This window comes from Otolemur garnettii, unplaced genomic scaffold (genome assembly GCF_000181295.1).
Source record: "Otolemur garnettii isolate 467f Iridium unplaced genomic scaffold, OtoGar3 scaffold00133, whole genome shotgun sequence".
NCBI classification, from domain to species: domain Eukaryota; kingdom Metazoa; phylum Chordata; class Mammalia; order Primates; family Galagidae; genus Otolemur; species Otolemur garnettii.
This window is the reverse complement of record NW_003852528.1, coordinates 2,541,952-2,550,320: the sequence shown is the minus strand read 5'-3', so window position 1 is coordinate 2,550,320 and position 8,369 is coordinate 2,541,952. Positions and strand designations below refer to the sequence as shown.

At 48.5% G+C, this 8,369-nt stretch overlaps 1 long non-coding RNA gene across 1 annotated transcript in view; it reads right to left on the bottom strand.

Moving 5' to 3' along the window:
• LOC111727944 overlaps positions 1-5,142 on the bottom strand; it is a 19,376-nt gene extending 14,234 nt beyond the window's left edge. Inside the window, exons 1-2 of the long non-coding RNA XR_002775367.1 lie at positions 5,027-5,142; positions 2,356-2,468 (exon numbers count right to left, since the gene is read on the bottom strand). This is a non-coding gene — a long non-coding RNA (uncharacterized LOC111727944). The remainder of the gene's footprint in view (positions 1-2,355; positions 2,469-5,026) is intronic.
• Positions 5,143-8,369: the final 3,227 nt, after the last annotated feature.

Genomic DNA, 8,369 nt, shown 5'->3' with positions numbered 1-8,369 from the left:
AAGCAAAGGGGGAGGAGCATGAAGTGAACTCAAAGTAAATAAGCAAAGGGGGAGGAGCATGAAGTGAACTCAAAGTAAATAAGCATAGGGGCAGGCAGGCCAGGTGGGCAAGCTGCCCCTGGGCCCACTCCTCACTCTGAGACCCTTACCGCCACCTCCCCCCAAGCATGGCCCTCTCTTCTTTCCCTTTGCTGTCTCCACTCCTCTGTCCTCTCATGTGAACCTCTGAGGGCAGGCACTCAGATTTTAGGGCCCCATACCTCAGTCTGATCCAGGTGTGCCTTGGTCCTCACCTCCTCCGACCCCTGCCGCTCTCCCCTCCAGCTCCTTCCCTGCCAAGGCCAAGGCTCCTCAGTCTCCTTGCTGGGCCCAGCTCCAATCCCAGACTGCAGGTGGCCATATGCCTCTCCTGGCTCCCCAGACCTCCCCATAGCAACTCAAGACTTTGATCCCCAATTTCCAGCCCAGACTTCCCTCTGCACCTCACTCTCTCCACCCAGATGCTAGAGGATGGAGGATGAGTGCCTGACTTCCCCAGTCCTCTTCTCTTGGCCTTTCCTATCTCAGCCCGGAGGGCTCAGCCAAAGTGCCATACTTCCCTCCCTCAGGCCCCAACAACCAGCAAACCCTGTAGGTTCTCCATCCACACATATTCATACCCCAACTCCTCTCTCCACCACCCCAGCCATAACAGGTCAAGGCCACTGCCACAAGATTCTCCTAGCAGGCCCCTGACTCCAATGACCCCAACCACGGTCCATTCTCCACGTAGGGGACAGAATAATGTCTCAGAAAGCCATTTTGTGCACCACACTGTCTCCCCTCAGACCAGAGGGGGCCATGCAGCAGGTACCTTGGTCAAGGCTGGGTAAAATAGCTGCTGTCAAATGTTATTCAGGAAAGCCTGGAGTGCCCAAGGCCCCTCAGGGGTTCACAAAGTCTAAAGTACTTTCATCATCTGCCTTCCTCACACGTCTGTGTTGACACCTTCCCAAGCTACATACATAAGTTAGACTCTGGTGTCACAGAGGATGAGCCAGCTGTCTGCCACCGAGCAGACACTGAAGAGATTTCAAAGTAACTTGTCTCACTAAACTTGTTCTCCTGTGCAAAAGACAGTTTATTTTTCATAGAAGTTAACATGTAATGAATTTATTACTATCCTTAATGAATTAGTAAATACCTATTTTTTAAGTTTCTCAGTTTAATTTCTGCCCACACATATAGCCTGCAGAAACAGAAGCTTCTTGGAGTCCTTAATAATTATTAAGAGTATAAAGGGGTGTTGAGACCAACCGTAGAAGCAGCTCTGGGTCGAGCTGCTGCTGAGTCCCCCAGGCTCCTGAGACAGGCTTTCCTCGGCCAGGACCTTCTGCTCCCACAGAGTCTTTCCCAGACTCCTTCATGATGGACGCTTTGTACTGGCATCTCACTATTCTACATATTTTCAAGTTTAAACTATCAGAAAGTTCGATTTTAGTAGAGGAGAGATGATACATGGCAATGTCTGGAAAACCAGCCAGAATACAGGGACTGAATAAACCAACAGATAAATTACCCAGTGCCTAGTACCTGCACCGAGAAACCTAAGTTAACAAGTTGCTGTGAAACTTTAATAAGGAAATGGATATGGGAACACACTAACCTCTATAAAGTTGAACATAAGTATTATTACCAAATGGTAGGGCTTGGCAATACTCTGTTTAAAAAGCTATTTTAGTTCATCATAATCCACAAAAACAGTTTGACTTGCCCTGAAACATTAATCAGAAAGGTGCACTTCAGCCTGCCTGTCTCAATGTCAACACAGCTCTGCTCTAACTCCTGACTTGAGGCAAATTACTTTCCCAACCTCCAATTTAATATTCTGCATTATGATCATCAGTCAGAAACAAGGAAGAATATTTATAACTAAAGTAATGAATGTAAAGGTCATTTTCATTTTTTTGAAAAGGCCAGGATTATATGTGATTCTAATGATTTAAAAATATATTTTTCAAATTCTATAAAAATCAACTGGGATTGATTTTTACCTGTTTTCCTAGTAAACAAGGCACAGGGTCTAACAGGTACTACTACTGCAAATAAGACACCTTTCTCATCTGGGAAAGGGCACAGGACAGCATGTTAAATATTAAACATTAAAGGTTAAAGATCACTGTATCAACAAGACTCAGCTTACAAATCTGGTCTTCTCAGGGGAAAAAAGTACCAAAAAGTACAGCTAAAGACTTGCAGTTAACAGAAAACGCATTCAAAACAAAGCCATCACATGTGGGGGTACCATTTCTCTCCACGTGCCTCTGTCCCCATCATCTCTGTGGATGTGTGCCTGTGTGCACCCTCTAGAATCACCTGCCAGATAAGAACTGCTGGGATTTCCCCAGGCTTCCCGCATGGCCTCTGCGATGGCCTGGATGACCTCTGGCTCCAGGGGAGTGGTTGCATTATAGTCCATATAAACTTTCCTGAAGGAAAGAAAAGAAAGACATATCTTTTAAGAAGGAGGTGGGATATGGGAAACCCAGCTGCACCACGTCTAGCACATTGACAGGAGTGAACAACATGAAGGGCACGGTGACCCTCCACATAAACACTGCCGGTTCCACAACGGGCATTAGGAATCTCCAGGTCTTCACTGGTTATGGGAAACATGCATAATTCCTGATAACCTAGTATTTTCCAGTTTCTTTTATAACTGATGAGATTTAGATCTTCGACATTTCTTTTTTTCTTTTTTTGAGACAAAGTCTCACTATTTAGCCCTCGGTACCGTGCCATGGTGTCACAGTTCACAGCAACCTCAAGCTCTTGGGTCCAAGCAATTCTCTTGCCTCAGCCGCCTAAGAAGCTGGGACTATAGGAGCCCCGCTATTTTTTGGTTGCAGTTGTCATTGTTGTTTAGCCGGCCCAGGCCAGGCTGAGCTACTAGCACTGAGCAGATTTTCAACATTTCTTTTTCCCTTTCCCAGGATTAATGGTCTGAAGGGCCTGGGCAATATCCTGCTGACTGCTGTGAAGGTCAGACAGCTACCCTCTCTCCTAATTGGTGGGATGGGACAATCTCCCACATTCCTGAGGGAATTTTCCTGCCCACTATTTTAATTTCACTGGTTTTCTTTAATTTCCCTACACCTGTTTTTGCAATGGCTTGGTGATTTTCATGCCCTCATGTGATTTTCACCCCCTCCTCCTTGGGTCCTACCACACTGACCTTCGCCCTGGGGGCTCTGGCCCTTGGCTTTGCACTCTTGGTTTTTTTTTTTTTGCCTAAAATGATCCCATCCTGCCCCCCTAACTGTTTCAGGTCTTTGCTCCAACTGTTCCTTCTTGGGGAGGTTTCCCAAACTCTATTTAAAATTGCAGCCATGATTTTTCTCACTGCTCTGTCACCAGTGCTAGAGACCATGGCTGCCACATAGCAGGGGTTTGATTTATAAGATGACAAAGTAAATGCCACAGAAAATACAAATCCCATGAAAGATCTCTCACTAAGTAAAATTTATCTGAATATCTTTTTATCAGTACCCCAAATCTTCCAAACCTTCAGGAATATATCAACATACAGCAAGTAATTCTGACTGATACTATTAATAAATTAACCTGATTTTAAATAAACAATTGGTTTAAACCAATCCACATGAAAACTCAGATATGAGTAACAAACCATGGCTATTAAACCACAGAGCACGGACAGGATATGCATTAGTTTCCTGTTCAAAATCACCCAATAGGTCCAAGTCTCTGGGCGTTTAACTAGTCATCCTCCACCCTCTGGTATTAGTATCAATAACCCAGGAATTTCGCAGGCGCACTGTGACTCTGAACGTGCCTGTATATCTGTTCTTTCCTACAAGTACCCCACAGCACTTCAAACTACTAGTGTTTGCTGAGTGACTGCAGTGTTTCAATCTACTGTTTGTCTGAACCAATCTACGGCTTGAATTTCAGATCAATACTTTATAAAATAATCTCCTATTATTTGCCACCTTCAGACAGTGCTACCAATATTGGACAAGGAAGCTAAACTTTATCCGTTTCATAACCCAAAACCAAAAAGGCATGGGAACTTCCTCTCCACTGCTTCCCCAGGGGATACTTTCCAGGCTTGCCTCACTGTTCCAAGCAAAGAACTCTGATGACAGAGACAGGTGATTCAGGTGTGGTCCCCAACTTTAAAGACACACACACACCCTCATATTCTAGGCATAGGTAGTGAACAAGACCATTAAAAAAAAGAAAGGATTTAATACACTCCCGGTTTGGAGACAGAAGCCACACGAACAAGAAAATGCACACACACCCCTCCTGCCCCGCCCAGGCCTGAGAGGCAGTGTGGCCATCAAGTGCTCCCTGTCCCCACTTCTCTGCGGTGTCAGACCGGCCGGCTGAGAGGCCTCCTTAACCCTTCCTTCCCGGACACACCAGCCAATCCAGTCTCAGCAACATATCCTCTCTTCGGGTTCCCCCAACATCACTCCTCTCCTAGATTATTAGGAAAGATTCCCAAGTGGTTTCCCTGCTTCCTCCCTGGTCCCACCACCACCTGCCCCTACTTCCAGAATTCCGACACAGCACTCCAGCCTCCAGCCGTACTGGGCCCAGGGCCACCCGCTGCCCTGGAGCCTCTTCCTCCTGGGAACTAAAACAAAATCCTCAGGGCCCCGCTGACGGAATGGAACCCTTGGCCAAGGGAACCCCAGAAGACCTCAAACCTAAAACCTCCACGTGGGTTTTGCTGTTAACACTGCCATGCTCTTCTTTTCCAGCCCGCGTAAACCTGAGTGCTGGTTGTCACTCAGGTTTCAACTACATGTCAGCTCTCCCGCCTCACATCCCTCCTCCTCAGCTCGCATCCTAGACGCAGGCCTTCCCCGCGGACCTCCCCTGGCGGGATCCCCACCCCCAGGAGCGCCACAGTCCCGCCGCCCCCAGTCCTGCGGGCTGGACCCCCGGACTCCTCGCCCCGCGGCGCCCGCAGAGCTTCTCAGAGGGGAGCGCGGGCAGCCTCCCCAACGGCGCGCACCTCTCAGGCGAGCTCTCCTCTCGGCAGCCGTCGGGCGGACACACGGCACGTCCCCGCACATCCCTCCTCGGCGCCGCGGCCGCCTCCATCCCGGCCCGGCGCGACACGACCCCCGGCGCACCTGCGCGGCCGGAACCCTTGGTGCCCGCCAAGCCAGGGCGCAGGGTGAGGCGGGGCCTCGAGGCGAGGGGCGCGTCCGGATTGGCTGAGCGGCGCACCCTCAGCCAATCCGCACGCTCCAGGGGTGCACAGGGAGGGGAGATAGGGCCAGCTGGGTCAGGTGACCAGCGGGGGCGGAGTTGGGGCGCGTCACAGCGGACGGCGCGGAACTGGGGAGCGGGGTGCGGTGGCCCCGGCTCCTCACGCCCTAGAGCTTTTCACTTCCAGGCAGGCCTGTGGCCTTCGCTCTCCCAGGCGGGGCCCCCATCGGCCGCGACTGGGCAGCGGGCGAGCGGGCAGGCGAAGTTCGAAGCGCGGGTCTCCACGCGGATGCCCTCCCTCTGCTCCCGGACTGGGGGAGCCGGAGCCGCCTGCTCCCCGCGGACGCTGGCGCAGACTGGGGGTTGGACGGCGGCGCCGGCGGTGCCAGGAGGCGCCTTCCCCGGCCTGCCTCGCTGTCCCCGGGGCGCCCAGACGGGATCGGGCCAGGCCGCGCTCTGCCGGGTCCCTGCACAGAGGCTGAGTGGGTGAAGTTAGAGAATCATTCACTGAGGTTGCGTTTGAGGGGATCTGGAGCAGGGGATGGAAGTCCAGTTAAGAGGCCGTTAAAAATAGCCAAGGCAAGAGATGAGGGACACCGAGCAGTGCGTGTGGACCTGCGGGAGGCGAGTACGTCAAGGCGTGTTTAGGATATGAAATAGGAATTGGGGGCGGTTGCCTGTGGGCAAGGGTTACCCACGTGGCTGGGGAGTTGGTGATGCCTTTATCTGGGATAAGAAGGAGCCCAGGCGAGGTCAGGATGACTGGTGGAGTTTTCATGTCTGTGAGACAGTCAAGTTGAACTACCTACCATTCAGTTGTCCCACCAACCATATAAGAAAGTAAGTTGTGGCTCGGCACCTGTGGCTCAAGCGGCTAAGGCGCCAGCCACATACACCTAGAGTGGCGGATTCAATCCCCAGCCTGGGCCGGCCAAACAACAATGATGGCTGCAACTAAAAAATAGCCAGGCGTTGTGGTCCCAGCTACTTGGGAGGTGGAGGCCGGAGACTCGCTTGAGCCCAGGAGTTGGAGGTTGCTGTGAGCTGTGATGCCACGGCGCTCTACCCAAGGGGACAGCTTGAGGCTCTGTCTCAAAAAAAAAAAACAACCTCAGTGTTGCTTAGGGGAACAAATAAGAACTTCAAAGTCCAATAGCAGTTGATTCAAATCTTTACCTCCCACTTAGTACTCATTTTATTAGTTTTGTGCCCAGACACAAATTATTTTATTTCTTCAAGCCATGGCTTTTTATAAGTAAGCTAGGAAAAAATATCCATCTCTAAGGGTTTCTAGAAAAGTAAGCAAAGTAACATACGAAGTGCTCAGTACAGTTTCCATGTTCCTAGAATATATAAAATATTTTATAAATGGTTGTTGCACTTGAGAAACAACAAAACTACAAAGTATGCATGTAAGACAATTTCTTTCATTTAGATTTTTTCACTAGCAATGGAAGTATAATATCAAAATGTAAGTATAACATCTAAATAATGTAATGACACAAGCACAGGTGGAAGCTAATTCATATTTTTTCATTAGAGTAAAAGAAGCTCATAATCTTGACTAAAAGTGTGCAAATGCCTGCTCCTCCTGCCCCCATCTCTCTGTCCTCCACAAACCTCCCTGTGTATGCCTACAATGACGGGTGAGGATGGTAATACATCTGAGATGGGGTTTAGTCCTAAAGGCATAAAGACAGTAGCACAGAAACTCTGGAAGGCAGAAAATCTTAGTAAGAAGGTCTGTGTTCCAGACAGAGTGTACTTCACCTTTCTGCTCAGCCAGGTGCCACAGCTCCTGAGCTGCTGTTGAAGATAGTGTCATGGGGTATTCCACAAGGACGTGCTTGCCAGCATTAAGGAACTGCCTTTGGTAAAAGAGATAAGTACAGGGAAAGAACATTTCAATTAAGCTTCACTAAAATGCTCTGCATGACAGCAAATAGAACGCCACGTGTATAAATGTACAAGTGTCTCTGGAATTCAATGTGTCAAGACTGGGGTTAAGAGTCAGTGCCAAAAGACACAGAGAAAGAATTATTTCTACATTATTTTCTGTTGCTTTGCGACAAAATGACTTTTATAATAGTTATGTACTCATACGAATTCATTCATTCGTTTATTCAACTAAGTACTATTTACCAGTTACTCTGGAGGGGAAATAAGGGCACATTAATAAATAAATTAGCTATTACTACATGACAGCTATCACCAAAGACTACATGGCAGCTAGCTCTGCTTGAAGCAGTCTGAAAAGACTTCACTGAGGACATATGAATTGGGTTTTGAAGTATAAGTGGGTGCTTTCCAGTTGCAATGAGATGATGTATTTCACTTTGAACAGTATGGGTAAGGGCTTGGGCATTTTAGGGGGCTTTGTCCATTTGCAAATTTCAATGCAGGGAAGTGAGTGAGCTATAAGAAGTTGAGGGAAACAAGGTAGAAAAAGTAAGCTGGGGGCTTGACTGTGAAAGACCTAATACTGCTGTGCTCAGGAGTTTGGATTTAATTCTCTACACACCAGGGCACAAACATTTATAAGTATGAAAGTTACATGATCACACTTTTTTAAGGAAATGCATTCTGGTGAGAGAAGGTTAAAGGGACCCAAGGAAAGGTGTTTTCGTCCACTCTAGAACTACAGTGATGCAGAAGGAGCACCTTAGCCCTGGGAGCAGTCTTGCCGCAGCAGCTGTAGTTTAATGTAAGGGCTTAGAAGGCAGCTGAGGTTCAGGAAGGCAGAAGCAGAGGTTCAGGGAGGCAGCTGGCATCTCCCTATTGGTTGCCAGGCCCTGCACGGGGCTCCTCCTCCTACCAAATACTTCAAGAGCTCCAGGCTTTGCTTTTGCAAGGTGGGGAAGGGGGACACTTCACTTCTTCAACTTTAGAAAAGATGTCATTTCCTTCCTCAATTCCACCACTATTTCCTAACTGACTTTTCTTACAGTAAAAGCACTTCATATTAAAGGAACTCTCAGAGATATTTCATGACGTTGTAAGTACCAAGGATAAAATGTTGGCAGCTGATCCACACTTAGAAAGGTGTGTGACAATTCACCTAGGATGCTGGCCCCATATCCAGGGCTACTGGATGGGGAGGGGGAAAGCACTGTTCAAAACTATTCTGGTAGGTTTTTTTTTTT